Source organism: Lampris incognitus, chromosome 11, assembly GCF_029633865.1.
Source record: "Lampris incognitus isolate fLamInc1 chromosome 11, fLamInc1.hap2, whole genome shotgun sequence".
NCBI lineage: Eukaryota > Metazoa > Chordata > Actinopteri > Lampriformes > Lampridae > Lampris > Lampris incognitus.
Genome location: NC_079221.1, coordinates 32,961,536 through 32,979,807, shown reverse-complemented (window position 1 = coordinate 32,979,807; position 18,272 = coordinate 32,961,536). Strand labels below are relative to the sequence as shown.

Sequence of the window (18,272 nt, the reverse complement as noted above, 5' to 3'; positions counted from 1 at the left end):
ATCGAGTGAGAAATTACGAAGTTCCGAGCATTAAATTAGAGAATGCTGTTATTTCAGACAGACTTCTCTTGTAGATGAATCATGGAAAATGACAACCGTGCGAGTTTTCCTTTTGTATCAAGCAGCAAAATGTTGTCTTACTTCATGTCATGTCCTGCGATGACTATTGCACATGCGCACATTGTGATGACGATGCTGAAACAATATATCGTGCAGCACTAGTTATAACGCCTCCTGTATTTTAAGAAGTGTACTACACTATAAAATTCTGCGCAAGGTTATTTTTTTAAATTTAAATTTGATCACAACTCACAAGCATGTCTGATTCTAAATTGAAAGTGTATAGTTGATGTGTTGAATGGGGTCACCATTTCAGATGCATGACGTCATGCCAAATATGAAGTGGAAATAACTCGGTGCTCTGGCTAATCGGTTTCATACTTCATATGGTTATTGATGGACCACTCCGGATCACACCAATGTAACATTCATCCGTTCATGGCGCATAATTAGAGAGCCACCTACATTAAAGGGGTGTACTACACTTTAAACTCCAATATCTAAAGAGGTTTATTGCAATTTCAACAATTCTTATGATTGATGTGTTGGCCATGTACTGAGGCTTCCCACAACATTTTGTTGCAAAAGAGATGGTTTTGTTGCCAAATAGAAAGTAAAGCTCTATCTCTGCACCAATTTGGTGTATTGGCATGGAATGGCATGTGTAAACGGTAAACCCATTCACACAGTATCCGATAATCCTGAAAATTCAGAGCCGTGTCAACCAACCTCCACTAGCAATACCAAATTGCTGCTCCCGCCGACACACACAAGGTGTGATGACCTAATCAATGCTGCTTACAGCTTTAATTTGTTAGTTTTGTCAAGCAAATTGTCAGATGACGGATAAAACAATGATGATAAATAAATGATAGAAAAGAGATGTCTTTAATCAAATCACCATTTTAATTGGATCCCCTTTGAATTTAACAAATCACTTGATATTTCGCCTGTTTTTTATAACTCACAAGCATTTTCATCACATCTTGCTTTAATATTTAACTATTGTGACTTCCATCACTCGTAAGTCAATGTTATGATTGTGTGGAAAATGTCATTGTGCAAAGAGCGACCTTCCATACTCAATACCCCTGTCTTGCTAATTAGCTGTGACTTGTTGACAGTTTTCCTCTCGGGCCTCAGTATTCAAGCATTCTATTAATCTTCCATTCATTTGGCTGTTCGGAAATTCTCCAACCAGGCCAAAGCAATATCAGGAGTGAAGCCCAGCAAGGCATCAATGAAATGTTTAGCTGCTATGCGATTTTCAGTTTGATGATCAATCGCATGAAGTTGATACATTTATTGCAGATAGGGCTGAACAATACAGTAAAGAGTCAACATTGCAATATTTTTGGTGGTTTTTTTTGTTTTGTTTTTTTTGGAGATACGTGTGCAGTGCCTGTTTGGGTGTAGTGCCCATTCAGGTGCAGTTCCCCCTCTGACCACAATGACAAAGTGGGGTTGTTCAACTGTCTGGATGTATGGGTGTCCCGCGATTTTCTCGACAACCGCATATTTGAATGACTTCACAGTCGACACTGCACTTCCCTTGGCCCTCAGCAATACACCCGCCAAGTCCAAAGTTTATCAGATGCATGGTTGTCAAGAAAATCGAAGGACAGACAGACATACATATACATACAGACAGAGATTATTTCCATTTTAGTATGATGTATTGCAATGTTTAAGGATAAAAAGGAGTTAAAAGGCGTCCCGGTGGCATGGCGGTCTATTCCGTTGTCTACTAACATGGGGATTCGCACCTCCGGCTTGGCCGGGCGTCCCTACAGACACAATTGGCCGTGTCTGCGAGTGGGAATCCGGATGTGGGTATGTGTCCTGGTCGCTGCACTAGCCCCTCCTCTGGTCGGTCGGGGTGCCTGTTCGGGGGAGGAGGAGGAACTGGGGGGAATAGTGTGATCTTCCCACGCGCTATGTCCCCCTGGCGAAACTCCTAACTGTCAGTTGAAAAGAAGCGGCTAGCAACTCCAACTCGGACTGCGAGGAATCTGGATGTGATCCTGGATGACCTCTCCTCTATAACATCAGGAGGATTCGCCCATTCCTCACTGACGAGATGGCACAGGTGCTCATCCAGGCTCTGGTCATCTCCTGGCTGGACTACGGCAACTCCCTCCTTGCTGGCGCCCCGGCGTCGGCCATCAGACCTCTGGAGCTTGTTCAGAACGCTGCAGCTTGTCTGGTGTTCAACCGCCCTAAGTTCTCCCACACACCTCCCCTTCTCATGTCCCTACACTGGCTCCCAGTAGTTGCTCGCATCCAGTTTAAGACTGGTGCCAGCCTACAGGGCAGTGAAAGGAACAGCTCCTTCCTATCTCCAGGCCATGGTCAAGCCCTACACCCCCACCCGACCACTTCACTCTGCTGCCTCGGGACGCCTGGTTGCCCCATCACTCTGAGGCCCCTGCTGCCAATCGACCCGGTCGCGGCTCTTTTCTGTCCTGGCCCCACAGTGGTGGAGTGAACTCCCCACTGATGTCAGGACAGCGGAGTCGCTGCCCATCTTTCAGCGCAGGTTGAAAACTCACCTCTTCAAGAACTACTACCCTGTTACTTGCTCTTAGCACTTATTGTATTCACTTATTTTTTTTAAAAAAATCTCTTTCCTGTGCTTTTACTTTAGCACTGGTTTTGCTCTTAGATGCTTGTTTAGAGAGAAGATGCACTTATGACCTCTGATGACTAGTAGTTCTCCTGATTTCCTGTGTTAAATGCACTTATTGTAAGTCGCTTTGGATAAAAGCGTCGGCTAAATGACTGCAATGTAATGTAAATGTATGGGAGGAGGCATGTGGTAGTCTGCAGCCCTTCCCGGATCGACAGACAGGGTGGAGCAGCAACCAGGACAGCTCAGAAGAGTGGGGTAATTGGCCAAGAACAATTTGTGAGAAAAAGGGGGGAAATTTTTTTAAAAAGTTATAAAATTTCACCAGAAATAAGCAACTTTTAACTTTGAAAGCTCCACCTGCAAGGAATTTCTCACTTTAGCAATCATGAGGGTGAATTTAGTGGAGAAAAGAAAGTGGTTATCCAAGAAGTCATTAAATCCGTCTTAACTAGTGCAGTGCCCATTCAGTGCCCATTCAACTTGCACCCATTGTGGAAATTTGTAATCTGAGTGTGGGGATGGTTGAGCTGTGGTATTTATACCCATGACGTCATCCTGTCATGTTTGGCGCTAACAAAGAGCCGCTCAGCTGAACAACTTCACACTTCACTTCCTTGGGTCCTCAGCAATTCACCCGCCAAGTGTGAAGTCGATCGGATGAACGGTTGTTGATAAAATCGACGGAGAGACATAGATACAGCCAAACAAACAGAGATTCCTTCCATTTTAGTATGATTGTATTATTTCTCTGATGCGCTAGAATATTTTTCTCCCAAGAGCAGTCATAAGAAGTAGGTCTTACTAGATTTTGTTTTCTATCAAGCAATAAGAGTTACAGCTGTGTCCGCGGTGGTGTAGCGGTCTAAGCATCTGCTTTGTGTCGATGCAGTTGCCCAATGGGGATCGGGGTTCGCGCCCCGGTCTCGTCAGATCCGACTATGGCTAGATTCGATGAAGCAGCAATAATTGGCAACGCTGTCTTCAGGAGGGGGGCGGAGTCGGCTTGTGTTCGTCACATGAATGCGTCTGTGTGTGTGTGTGTGGGGAAAAAGCAGTGGTTCGGCCAGGATTCGCCTTATCACGAAAGTGGCGAGGCGTCTCCTTCGAGACTGCCGGCCGGAGAGATGCAGTTGCCGAATGCATACGGTACGAGGGCGGGTGTTTGAATTAGAATAGGGAGCGATTGGCCACTAAATTGGGAGAAATCAGAATTTTTTTTTTTTTTAAAGAGTTATAGCTAGGGACGGCATGGTGGCCCAGTAGTTAGCACTGTTGCCTCACAGCAAGTATAGGTGCTGAGGTCCTGAGACCCTATAGGCCATCCCAGGTCCTGTCTGTGTGGAGTTTGCATGTTCTCCTCATGTCTGCGTGGGTTTCCTCCGGGGTTTCCGGTTCCCTCCCACCATCAATAAAACATGCATGTTAAGGGTTAATACTCCTGCCTGTTCCCCTGACCAAGGCAATAGGAACAAGAACTGTAGTTGGTCCCCGGGCGCTGCACCACAGCTGCCTTATACAATATGATGGGTTAAATGCAGAAGACAAATTTCACTGTAACCAAACAACTGTACAATGATAAAAATAAAGTCACTTTCTTTCTAAACATGACCAATGGGCCCAATTTTCCTTACTCTGCAAATGCCATTATTGCACACTGTGATGTCGAGTTTGAAACAATATCTTGCTCAGCCCTCATTCCAAATCATAATACCATCAAGTGAAGCCCAACAATTCATTTCTGTTTAATACAGAATATCAAGTCTGACAGCATTAGGATTTTGTTGACGCTGTACTTTGGTTATCTACTACACCATAACAATGATGATATATTAACACTATGTTCAAAAAACAGAAACCACTGATCTCCAACCTGCAGCGTTGGTGGTTTGCTTCCTACTGGAAATATCCCTACATAAAATGTATGCATTGGTTTTACCGAACAAGACTTTGGATGAATGCTGAGGTCAAAGCCCAGCCTTATTTTAGGACAAACTGTTTTAGGTATGGATTGGAATCTCCACCTAAATGGGTAGATTGGTGGTTCATTTACCATCAATACAGCCAAGAAAATAAGTACCTAACCCCTTAATCTTGTTTAATAAGTTTTACAATATCACACTTTCAAATTTCAGATGCGTTTTTAATAAAAAGTTCTATAGGCATGTATGCAATTTCCGCTTCACAGCAAATTAAAATCAAAATCTTTTAAATTTGCCAAGTAAGTTTCCTATATAAGCACTCTGACTTGATGGCTTGCTCAAATAGATACGCCTACTGGGCCAGAACACAAATGTATTTACACATTCATTAACAAGTACACCTTTTTGTTTCTCTGTGTGCTAGAATTATGGATTTTGATATACGTAAAACAGTGCATGCACAATATAGTTTCATATGTGTCTGTATGTAAGAGCTAGCGAGACAGGTTGCAGTGGCAAAACCAATTCTATCCCTATGTAAGCTCAATGGTTGAGTAAACAGTAATTGGGTGAACGGAAATGAAACTGATCACCTTAGAACAGTGGTTCTCCATGAGGTCTTCAGGTACCATCAGTACTGCTGGTTTTCTATTCTTCCATGTAGTTAATTACATTTACCTGCTGTTTCAGGTATTCCAGCCATTTAATCTGGGGGGGGGGGGGGTTAGACCTGGAACAACAGGTGAATCTAACTACCTGGCAGAACATAAAACTAGCAATACTGGTGGTACCTGTGGACAGGATGGAAAACCATCATCTTATAGGAAACATATGGGGCTGATCTCAATCCACCATGCAGCCTGTCAGGGAATCCTTACATAAGACACTTCCCCCTCACCTGCTCAAGGAGAGCCGCAACCATCTATCTAACCCTGTGTCCTTACCAGAGGCCGAAAAGAGAGTTTTGCCCTTGGGAGAATCAGTCAAGTATTTCAAATCAAAACCAGCAAGGGTCTCCGGAGCAGGAGTCCCAACATCTGCCACTGATCTATAGAGGGGAATTCCCCCTGGCTGAAGCCATATCAAATTGCCTACATAGCTCCAATTCAGCTGCTGTTTTACAAAATCAACACGTCATGACTCTCACGATCATCATCATCACCGAGATCTGACACTTCCGAAGAGCTACGAGGGAAGGCTGAGAGGGGTCCATGCCTGTTCCTGCCTGCTTCCAGCCAAATTATCTGGTGATTTCACTATGCTATTAATAGTGATGAATATGCCCTGCTTTGTGTGTGTGTGTGTGTGTGTGTGTGTGTGTGTGTGTGTGTGTGTAGGCTGCCCGGTGCTTCTGAATGATCTCATCCGATGATCTGAGACGGTAAGAATCTCAACATTTTGTTTAATGGTTTAAAACCGGAATCATTTCTGAACGTAACACGGGCCCTATATCCACGGGAAGTGTGTTGATCTTATAGAAACAAGATGGTCAAATTCATAGTATACACGACCATTTTGACACAATTCCATTGGGTTCATTGTTGATTATTCTGATTGGCGAAAACACCCTAACGGACAAGGGAAGACGTGTGTGTGTGTGTGTGTGTGTGTGTGTGTGTGTGTGTGTGTGTGTGTGTGTGTGTGTGTGTGTGTGTGTGTGTGTGTGTGTGTGTGTGTGTGTGAGAGAGAGCGAGAGAGAGAGGGGGAGAGAGAGAAAATGCCTTTGACACATCCAGAGTAGATCTATCTATTCTCTCTCAGCACTGTCAGCGACTGTATGGGGGGGGGGCAGTTACCGCCCCTGAATAACGGATTTTCGGTTGCTTCATCTTCCTCTGAAATTTGCAGCGATAAGCAATCTTCGCAAACGGAATACTGGCGTCCGCACTGAATGAAGCGCAGTTTCCCCATCGGCCCGTTCACCGCGCTGTCTTCATGGTGTGTGTCGTTTGACGCTAAAGCCCAGGGTCAAAACACCACAGCAGCGGATCTACGGCAAGTTATCGATAACGTCAAGCACAGCAGGGTCACCCTTCACCGTTCATGCCTACAACAGCCCGCAATCACGACGAGGCAACTTACCGATATGAGCCTTGTCGTCGTGTGAAGGGATAAGCGCCTCACGTTGACACGGTCCACATCCCTCCGCGTTGCTGATCCCCCAAACACCGCCGCCCTTTCGTTACAGACAGGAGGCTGCCTCGGTACGTAGCGTAGCCAATCTTTATATTGCAACAGCTGATGCTATAAATAGAATAGCCCGAAAGCGGTGTGCTCCCTGTCTACAGGGCAATCGCGTCGCCGAATTTCGTTTACGTTTCTAATGCACTGTGAGCGTTTTATCACGAGTTTCCCGGAAACGGTTTCCCCCGTTTCAAAATCCGGTAGTTTTGAGTACGAAACGCTGAAACCGCGCGACACCGTTCGCGCGGTTCCCCTTTTTTTCCGCTGAAAATGGAGCGTTCCGTTATGTCGCGGCAGGAGACTTTTAAAGAGACCGTCTTGTCAAATCGACCTGTTCCGCATCTGGGGATAACATCTGGATAATGTAAAAAAAAAAACTATTAACATAGATCTACATTTTCCAGCCGTCTCTTCTAATCTCTTAATTGGTGTTTTTTGGATTAGTGCTATGCTATGATGACAACGTTCTTGTACCTGCGTCTCTGCTGTAATGCTGTCTGTAATATGAGTATTCTGTCAAAGATCTTATATGTCACAACTGTGTCTTACATTTTTACAACGAATTCAGCAACACGTGATCAATGCTGGAGAAGAGGTGGTATAAGGATGTTTTTGGGGGTTTTTTTGGCCGGTTCTCCGGCTTAATAATGTCCTGGTTTATGATGATATGTGAATCTAAGTAATCCTCAAATGCAGATATTCTTTCACCTGCCCAGACTAAAATATAACTGTTTTGCAGGCCCTGACATCACAATATGCTGGTTTGAAGAATTTACTTTACAATTAAACAAAGACGCACTGAGGCAATGTCTCTGGGAGAAAACTGAAAATAATTCCATGAAATGGAAATATTATTTATTAACATTTATTAGACCTAATGTAGTCCATGCATAGCCTATTAGTTATGTGATAAACATGGTCCGTATACAAAGCATTAAGGCCCTCAGGTTTCTTTGTTAGTTTAGCCAGAGCTCAAATGGACAGATAAGGATCACATTAATCAAGAGAGGTTGTGTGTGTGTGTGTGTGTGTGTGTGTGTGTGTGTGTGTGTGTGTGTGTGTGTGTGTGTGTTATTTTTGAGAGAAGTACTCCATTTACAAGACTTTTAGCATGTATTGCTGGACGGTTGGAGAAAGAATAAGCAGCATCATTTTAATGCAGTATTTGTATTCTGCCCAAAAAGTAGTTATTTGTATTCCACTCAAAATCTAAGCTTTTTTAAGCAAATGATTGGTAAATCATCCTAATGCATCAAAATGTCTTTATGCATGCGCAGTAATCCAGGTAAGAAAATCCCAGAAAGTTGAATCAGTTCATCTGGACACAACGTTTATTGAGAGAAACGTTTCATCACTCATCTAAGTGACCTCTTCGGTCGCAAATGACTGCAGGTATCCTCACCCTTATAAAAAATGCACTGGCATAATGACCAAAAAACAACGATCGGTTTCATGTGCTAATTGCCATGACCATTAACTAGAGTTGCAATGGCCACGAGCACTATTCACAGAGGATTTGGGAATGGTTGCAATCACAGCATTGTAAGATGGTCCCCTGAGCCCCTTAAACAAGTGGTTACAAGAAAAAGGTGATGGATTGTCTGAAGCTCTTAGAACAGGACAATGCTATTGACAGAATTTTCTACCACAGATTGTACCCAGGAGAAGCTACACCTAGTCTGTATGGTTTACCTAAAATACATAAACAGGATGTGCCATTACGGCCTATTGTTAGTATGATTAACTCAGTGACCTATATATAACATCTCTAAGTTTCTGGCATCTATTCTTAACCTGTTGGTAGGCAGTAATGAACATCACATTCAGAGCACTATGGATTTTGTGGATAAGGTGAGGGACATTGGAGAGGGATGAAACAATGGTCTTTTATGATGTTACATCTCTCTTCACGTGTGTTCCTGTTGATAAAGCAGTGGGGGTGGTCCTTATGAAATTACAGGACAACCCCACCCTTAGCAACAGGACCAAGTGTGTCTGCGGATGGCTGGGCAACTACTGCAGAAATAGTAAAGGAGACAGCTAGGAGAGTACTTCATGTGTCATCTGTTAAGAGGAAGGAAGACAAAGAGACTTGATAGTGGAATGAGGGATTATAGGAAAGTATACAAAGAAAAAGGTTGCCAAAGAAGAAGTAGTCACAGAGATGAAGAAAGTAGACAGGAGTACAAGGAGATACAGTGTAAAGAAGAACTTTTGAGGGGCTGATGAATGGAGAAAATGAGAGAGAGAAGATTGGATGATGTAGGGATAATGAATCAGGGAGTGTGGTGGATTAGCAAGGAGGAAGTGAGGGCAGCTATGCAGAGGATGAAGAGTGGAAAGGTGGTTGGTCCAGATGATATACCTGTGGAGGCATGGAGATGTTTACGAGAGATGGCAGGAGAGTTTTTAACTAGATTGTTTAACACAATCTTGGAAAGTGAGAGGATGCCTGAGGAGTGGAGAAGAAGCATACTTGTACCGATTTTCAAGAATAAGGGCGATGTGCAGAACTGTAGAAACTACAGAGGTATAAAGTTGATCAGCCACAGCATGGAGATATGGGAAAGAGTAGTGGAAGCTAGATTAAGAGGAGAGGTGATGATTAGTGAGCAGCAGTATGGTTTCGTGCCATGAAAGATTATTATAGATGCGATGTTTGCTTTGAGAATGTTGATGGAGAAGTATAGAGAAGGTTAGAAGGAGTTATATTGTGTCTTTGTGGATTTAGAGAAAGCATAAGACAGGGTCCCGAGAGAGGAGGTCTGGTATTGTATGAGGAAGTCAAGAGTGGCAGAAAAGTATGTAAAAGTGGGCAGGATATGTATGAGGGAAGTGTGACAGTGGTGAAGTGTGCAGTTGGAATGACAGATGGGTTCAAGTTGGAGGTGGGATTACATCAAGGATCAGATCTGAATCCTTTCTTGTTTGCAATGGTGATGGACAGATTAACGGATGAGATCAGGCAGCAGTCTCCATGGACTATGATGTTCGCGGATGACATTGTGATCTGTAGCGAGAGTAGGGAGAGGGTTGAGGAGAGCCTAGAGAAGGTGGAGGTATGCACATGAGAGAAGAGGAATGAAAGTCAGTAGGAGAAGACGGAATACCTATGCATGAATGAGAAGGAGGACAGCGGAATGGTGAGGATGCAAGAAGTAGAGGTGACGAAGGTCGATAAGTTTAAATATTTGGAATCAATTGTTCAAACTAACGGGGAGTGCAGAAGAGAGGTGAAGAAGAGTGCAGGCAGGGTGCAATGGGTGGAGAAGAGTGTCAGGAGTGATTTGCAACAGAAGGGCACCAGCAAAAGTTAAAGGGAAGGTTTAGAGACCGTGGCACTGACGAAAAGACAGTAGGCAGAGCTGGAGGTGGCAGAGCTGAAGATGCTACAATGTTCAATTGGAGTGATGAAGAAAGACATATTTAGGAATGAGTATATTAGAGGGACAGCTCAGGTTGGACGGTTTGGAGACAAAGCAAGAGAGGCAAGATTGAGATGGTTTTGACATGTGTGGAGGACAGATGCTGGGTATATTGGGAGAAGGATGCTGAATAAAGGAGCTGCCAGGCAAGAGGAAAAGAGGAAGACCAAAGAGGACGTTTATGGAAATGCCGAGGGAGGACATGCAGGTGGCTGGCGTGACAGGGGAAGATGCAGAAGACAGGAAGAGATGGATATGGATGATCTGCTGTGGTGACCCCTAATGGGAGCAGCAAAAAGTAGTAGTGGTAGTAGTAGTGGTAGCCTTCTTAGGCTGTGAAATTGCAATTGGTGACGGGACATTTTATTGTTGATTTTTACCGTAAAGCAACAAATACTGATAAGTACTTAAGGTTTGACTCTTATCATCCACTGGAGCACAAACTAGGAGTCATCAGGATGCTGTACCACCAAGCTGACAACATCTCCACTGACACAGTGGCCAGGGAAGGGGAGAAATCCCACATTAAATAGGCCCTGGTTAAGTGTGGTTATCCTAACTGGGCATTTGTGAAAGCCAGGAAGACGCCCAAACAGTGCACCAGCCAACTGAAGAGAGGAGAAGGACAACAGCTGTCTTAAGCCGAAACCAGTGGTGATTCTGTATGTTCTAGGAGTTTCCGAACAATGCATATTTTCCAAACACCATGTCTCAGTTTCTTTGAAACCCCAAAACATGCTGCACCAGAAATTGGTCCACCCTAAGGATCGGGTCCCCTGGCAAAAACAGAGCAATATAGTGTACACTGTTAAGTGCTGGGAGGATTGCTGTTACTTGTACATCAGTGAAACCAAACAGACGCTGGCTAAGAGGATGGCACAACACAGGAGAGCTAACACATTCAGGCCAAGACTCCTTGGTCTACACCTATCTACAGGCCCGTGGCCACTCTTTCAAGGATGAGGATGTGCACATCCTTGATAGGAAGGAATGCTGGTTTCAATGGGGAGTCAAAGAGGCCATCTATGTGAAGAGGGGATGGCCATCCCTGAACCCGGGGGGGGGGGGCCTAAGAGTACATCTCTCGCCATCTTACAATGCTGTGATTGCAAACATTCCCCAGTCCTCTGCAATTAGTACACATGACCTTTGTAACTCTAGTTAATGGTTACGGCACTTTGCATATGGAACCAATCGTTGTTACCGGTCGTTATGCCATTGTATTGCTTATAAGAGTGGGGATACTTGCAGTCAGTTGAGACTGAAGAGGTCCCTTAGATGAACTGTTTCTCCTAATAAACGTTGTGTCCAGATGAACTAATTCAACTTTCTGTGAGCTTCTAAAGTAACTATTTGAAATGTAATACCTTGTCAACACATTAAGGGCAACTAAATGGCAAAGTCTTGCCAACAAGCAGGAGCTGCAATTGCTTATTGATATAATGCAGGTGTCTTGCTAACAACCAAGTTAACCTTCTTGATTACTCACCAGTAAGATTAAAGAGTATAGTTTCCCAGAAATTCTGGTTGTTAAAGGAAAAAAAAAGCTGGTGAACAGGTTGTGGTTATTAATCCCATGCAGGAGATGCAAATGATGCATACACTTGGGGAGCTTGGAAATCTTAATTAGCTACTGGGGGAAACGGAACAGAAAATCAGATTAAAGATAAATCAGTGAAATGATTTATCTTTTAAGGAAAGGTAAGACATTAACATCTCTCTCTCTCGCTCTGTCTCTCACTTCCTCCCTCTCTCTCCCGCAGCTCCCACTCTCTCTCCCACACACACGCACACACGCGCACACACACACACACACACAGATGCTTACTGGTAATGGATGACCACATTATGAGCCAGACTTGGCAGCAGTAAGTGTACCAGGCAAGTAAGTGAGTGAGAGAGAGAGCGAGAGAGATGCAGAAAAACTGAAAGATGCAGAGGGAGAGAGAGATCGAGAAGAGATGCAGATGGAGAGAGAGATGTAAACAGTTTGATTAAAGTAAGGGTGAGGAAGCTAGATGTGAACTTTGTCCTCATAAATAAATCTGCCATTATATGCTGTTGCCTTTTACAATTACATTGACTAATGGCCATCAAACGAAATGAGCATTTCCCTCCCCTCCTTCACTGTTATTGCCTCTTCATCTCTCTCCCTGTCCATCTATCTAGCTTTCCCACCATTTCCAGGAAATCCACTGATGGTCATTTAGTATTTAAGAGGCAAAACACACACACACACACACACACACACACACACACACACACACACACTAGCTATTTTGCTATTAGGGAAAAAAGAAAGAAAGCAGCTGACAAGACGATTTCAGATCCAATTCTGCACATTTACATAATTCATCTTACTGATGATGTAACAATACGATGGTTTCGGGTATTAACTATTTAAAGAGTCTTTTCTTCAATGTTTTAAGGAGATGAAAATAAGTCAAAGCACACCGACCTTAGACGGAAAAGCTCTGAACATGTTTTCTGTTAGAGAGAGAGAGAGAGAGAGAGAGAGAGAGAGAGAGGGAGAGAGAGAGAGAGAGAGAGAGAGAGAGAGAGAGAGAGAGAGAGAAACATAAAATCAAAGTATCACATCTCACCTCACAGTCCACTTTCATAAAGGTTTAAAGTCTTACTTGTAAAGTCTTCCTGGTACCTGAGGATGGGAACATTAGAAACGAATGCATCAGCTTGCTCTCTTCAAACCTCAACTTTTCAGGATATGGAAGAATGACCTGATTTATTTTCTCTACATCCTACATTGTTTTGCGTCATTTCACAATGGCAAAACTTTGTAACGGTGATGATGAAGCATTTCCTGGATATGGCAGACAATGCCAGCCAACAATTACAATAAAGTAAACGTGAGGGATTCAGGTGGAATAAACTGGGGATGTGACTCTTAAAATGAGACGTCACTGATGTACAAATTCTGTTTTTGGATATAAACATTCTCCCAGGCGACACAACATTGTGCTGGTAGATAAAAAGTTTACTGATAAGAGCGTTGGTCAACTTCTCGGAAGCAATCAGGCGGTGCTGGACTGATTGACTGAACTATTGATCCCCTCATTGAGAGGTCACCCGACTTGATTGATAAGAGAAGGTCAGTCTGATGGGGCCTTAATTTGAGCATTGATTGCTTTGCAGCCTTTGCGTACTCCTCTGTGAAATGTGTGTGTGGGGGGGGGGGTAGTATTTCTTGAACAGGGTAAAGGTAGGCTGCATTGCAGGACAGCTGAGTGACAGAAAGCTTGGACCCACAAGCCAGGCCTACCAACAGGATGAGTCCATGTGGAAAAATGACATCTACATCTACGGTGGCTATCATGAGCACGATGGCCTCAACATCTGTGAGCTCACCACCACTGCCACACTGCGCTTGGGTCAAGGTATAAATGTCGAAGTTGCAAATTTTCGACTCAAGTGTCGACTCGTGTGCATCAGCGTGTTTTTAAACTGACCATTAAAGTTGTTCTAGTCGCAGGGGAGGCAAGATGGTGACGTGAATTCACGTTTGCAGCGGCCTCACTCAGTACCATCCATGCAATGTCTTTGTCCACGTCTGCATCTAAGTTTATCTTCATTTGATGTCTGGGAGAGCTGGTGCTGGATCAGCTGGGAGAGCTTGGTCTGCTGCGTCCCGTGGGCCCAGGGACCATGGCCCTGCCCAGAGCTGCACCCGAAGAGGAAACACCGAGGGTGGTCTGACAGGATGCGGAAGCAGGGCAGGCTAAGATTACTGCTAGTCCATGCAGACCGACAGTTCCGATAACACCGAAGGCGGTCTGGCGGTGGCCTCGCCTAGTGTTGACTGTGGTGTTTTTGGTGTCGTCGTGTGGAGTGCAGGGAGGTGTGTCAAAGGTGTCTGGCTGGGAGAGCTGGTGTTGGATCGACTGAGGGAGCCTGGTCTGCTGTGTCCAGTTGGCCCAAGGACCACAGCCCCTGCACGGAGCTGTGCCCGAAGGGGAAACACCGAAGGTCTAGACCATGCAGACCGACAGTTCCGACAGTCATCCTGGCTGGTGTTTGTTCTCCTGGACAGTGATTTTTTTTTTAAGTTTGGATATATGTGTTAGTTTGGATGTATTCTTGTAGTTTTTGGATGCGTGTCTTTGTGTTACACTACTGTGGGCTGGGGGAAATTATGTTTTGTTTCATTTCGTGAATGACAAAGTGTTCCTGTTTCCTGATATGGCATTCGCACACTGCTTCCACATAACTACATAGTAATGCTTTTGAAATCACATGACCATCCAGGTGGCTTAGCCAGATAAGCAGTTAGCATGTGGGCCCAGGCCATGACCAACTGCGGCATCCTGAGCTTGGGTCTGATGGGGTCTTGACCCTTCATATCCTGTCCCAGTCCTGTCTGACACAGGCAACATAAAGCCCTTGAAAATGTATAAGCAAATACTTATGCAGTGAGAAAGACAAGAAGCTTTTGGTGTACAATGTGTTATTTGTCTCTTTGGAACAGGTAGCTGCTCTCCATTCCTGTGTCACTGCAAAAATATATATCTGAACAAGATTAACTCTTAAAATCACACAGAAATGTTTTCCCATCTTATCCAAAGGAGTTGAATCAAGTGCAACTGGACTTGGTATAACCATGACCTGGATGAATGAGAACATTCACAGACACGTTATACCATCTTGTTTCAAGAACAATTTACCGATTTACTATGTAACCCAATTGATGATTCACACATATCTTGGGTTGTCTAATTTAGTTATTTCATCTTAAAAATAGATTTTTCAGAAGTAAAATAAAGCTTTGTGTGTGTTTAAGCAGTGTTGTCAAATCATTGAATAATTAAACTTAAATTATGCTTCAGACTAAATAGACTATCTTAAAATCAATGAAACTTGTTCCAAGATTTCTGGTCTTTCAGATAAACAAGTGATTCTAACTTATTTCTAGGACTCATGCGTAGTTGAAATATCGTACCACACTGGCAGATTATTTTATTTTTTAGGGGATTTTCTTACTTGAAATACTAGATTTGGTCTACATTTTGACATGGTATTTTTTCATTGTGTGTGTGTGTGTGTGTGTGTGACAGAGATGGGGTTTACATGTTGTAAGCTTGTTGAAGTTCGGCAAAATATATTAACTTATCTACTCCTGTATTTTCACAATGTGTGTCTGGTGTGTGGTGTGTGTCTGTGTGAGAGTCTATAAACGGCCAAACTAAAGCACTTGGGGCCTTGATTCTTTTTGGAGATTATTGGGGATGATCAGGGGCACCTATGAAAAATAGCAGAACATTAAAATTATGCGTAATTAATTATGCATAAATATGCAAAATATGCATTTTTCTAAAAATGGCTAAAACCCCGTTTCTCGGCATTTCAGATGATTATGAGCATGTTTGATTTTTTCACCTATATAAAAACAAATTTCTGGGACAGAAATGTTTTGGCATTATGCAAAATATGCATTTTTGCAAAAATGCACTTATGATCCTAATTTTTTTGGGAGGTGGTAGGTATTGTTCCAGAGAGGACCAGAAAAATAGCAGAAAATTAAAATATAATTATGCATAATTATGCAAAATATGAATTTTCTAAACATGGCTAAAAACCACTTTTCTCATCATTTCAGATGATTCTGAGCATGGAGGGAGGGAGTTGGAGTGGGGGGGGGGGGTTTAGGGGCAGGGGGAAGGCGGTTAGCTGGCAGGATGAAGAGGAGGGAGATTTATAGTCCATGGGCCAGAGCCCAAAATTTCCTATTTCGGTACACTCAAGGTGGCAAAACTTACTTATAATTTTTGAAAGGATCCATGTCTGTAGATGATATTTTGGTATGATAACCATTCCTGAGTGGCAGCTGTATCACAGTTATCAGCTCATGAAGTTAACCACCCCCTAAAGTAAATTGCATTTTAGACGCTGGTGCATATCCTGGTTTAGCCTCATGGTCAGGACATTTTTCAATGTTCTATAATATTGTCTTTGGTATCATTTTAAAGGGGACCTTCTTAGCTTTCATTCAAGCCCTGTTGTGGATATTTCTCACAAATATAGAGGTCACTTGAGCTCTTCAACCCGTCAATAACACACATCTTTCTGCAATGTTCGCCTAAACTATATACTTTCTTTTAGCCCTGTGGCATCTAGGAATATCAGGGACACAAAACACAAAAACTGGAATACTCACAGGACTGTAAAGATTCAGGAAATGTATAATATACCCATACTATTTCATTGTGTGAGGTGATTGTGAACCTTAAATTAGAAGGGCATTATTACTAAGAAACTAACTAGACCAAAGCCAGTTAGTCCATGGGTCAGACCAGATATCGATATCACCCAAGGTGACACAACTTCACTGGTGCCATTTTATTTGGTACACTAACAGAAGTAAAATAATACATGATAACCTTTCCAAATGAGCAGCTATTTCATTTTTCTTTCAGGAAACCTGTTTCTGTGCCTCTCACGATTGTGTATTTGCCCAGATTTTTACAAATATAGCATTTCAACACCCCTGGTACTGATTAGCCTAGCTTAAACTCTGGGACAGTTCTTAGTTGGCCAACAACCAAGGATAACCAGTACTGTGTACTTCCATTCATTGTGCTAAGCTAGGCTAACGTGCAGCCAGATAGCTTTCTACTAAATACATATAGAGGAAACTGGTATCTATCTTCTTGTCTCACTCTGGAGAAGATTGTAAGCTAATTTCCCATAATGTTAGCATGTTCTTTTAATGTATATGTTAATATGATTAGTTAAAGTGGCTACGAGGAACTTTCACCTTGTGTTGATTTTAGCGGCCTCATGTGGACAAAATACAGCTGTTGCATAGCAACTAGGTAATGTATCTATTTGTGGCTATGTAAGATAAATAATGGTAATATGACGCTGGTGAAGCAAAGTAAACTTTGTTTTAGTAGTGTTCATACACCTAAGTTACATGTATTTGTTTGTATGTGGCAGGTGAAAACTGACTGAATATGGCCACTGGTGAACAAGCAAGTTTTTACCCAATACCAAAGCGCCCACGGGTGGAGTGCATTATCCACTGTTCTGATGATACAGATAAGCTGGTTTCACTACAAAGTGTCGACTTATGGAGAACTCTGCTCAGGGCAGCTCAGATACGAAATCATGCACCAGTTTTGAAACTGGCAAAAGACATTCCTGAGGGACAGATTCCAGCAATCTACTACCACAGAAAGTGTCGCAGTATCTTCACTATAAAGCAAATTCTTGATGGCCTCCTTGCAAAAGAAAAGAAAAGTTGTGTCTCTGCTGAAGAGAAACAATCTAAGAGAGTAGCTCGACATGCTCCAAGTACATCTAGGACTTATGATGAAGAGTGCATATTTTGTCAGAAAAACAGCAAATATTCCAAGAGACAGAATACGAGAGAAGTACTGGTGCAGTGTCGAGAACTGCGAGCTGATGCAAAGATCAGGAGTGCAGCCACAAAGAAAAGGGACAGCAGAATCCTTGCCATTGTGAGTAGAGACCTTGTAGCAGCTGAAGGGCACTACCACAGGTCATGCTATAGACTTTACACCAAAGAAGAGGTTTCCAAAGGAGAGTTTGCCAGCAATGAAGATGATGATGCTGCAGCCCAGTATGAAGCTGCTGTGAATAAGGCATACAATGAGCTGTTCCTCTTCATCAGGATGGAGCTTTTTGGCAATCCTCAAGTGATGACAATGACTGATCTCACTTCTAGACTGGTAGCTTCAATGAACTCCCAAGGCATTGCCCAAGTCAAGGAATCAACCAAGAAGCACATAAGGCGAAACCTGGAGAGTGAGTTTGCTGGAGCCTTGCAGATATTCCCTGATGAGAAAGGAAAATTCCTCCTCTATCCCGATAACTTGTCCATGAGGGAACTTGCCAAAGAAAATCAGTCTCTCAAAAGGGAGCTGCAGACCCTGAAAAGTGTCAGTGCACAAGGTGTTATAGCCAAAGCAGCCATCAAATTGAGAGCAGACATTAAAAGTCAAGATGTTCCTCAAACCTGGCCGCCTGAAGTCAAACCAGAAGCAGAATGTCCTACCATTCCAGAGTCGCTCATTA

General features: G+C 43.2%; 1 protein-coding gene across 3 annotated transcripts in view; it reads right to left on the bottom strand.

Annotated features, from left to right (window-relative positions):
• Window positions 1–12,923, bottom strand: part of mrasa (muscle RAS oncogene homolog a) — a 41,790-nt gene extending 28,867 nt beyond the window's left edge. Inside the window, exons 1-2 of one of the 3 annotated variants that reach the window (XM_056289203.1) lie at window positions 12,880–12,923; window positions 12,679–12,707 (exon numbers count right to left, since the gene is read on the bottom strand). The gene's annotated coding sequence lies outside the window, so the exon portion shown is untranslated. Of the gene's footprint in view, window positions 1–6,693; window positions 7,037–12,678; window positions 12,708–12,879 lie in introns of those variants that run through there. The other 2 variants (XM_056289204.1, XM_056289202.1) reach the window with 2 other exon arrangements.
• Between the last annotated feature and the right edge of the window lie 5,349 nt (window positions 12,924–18,272).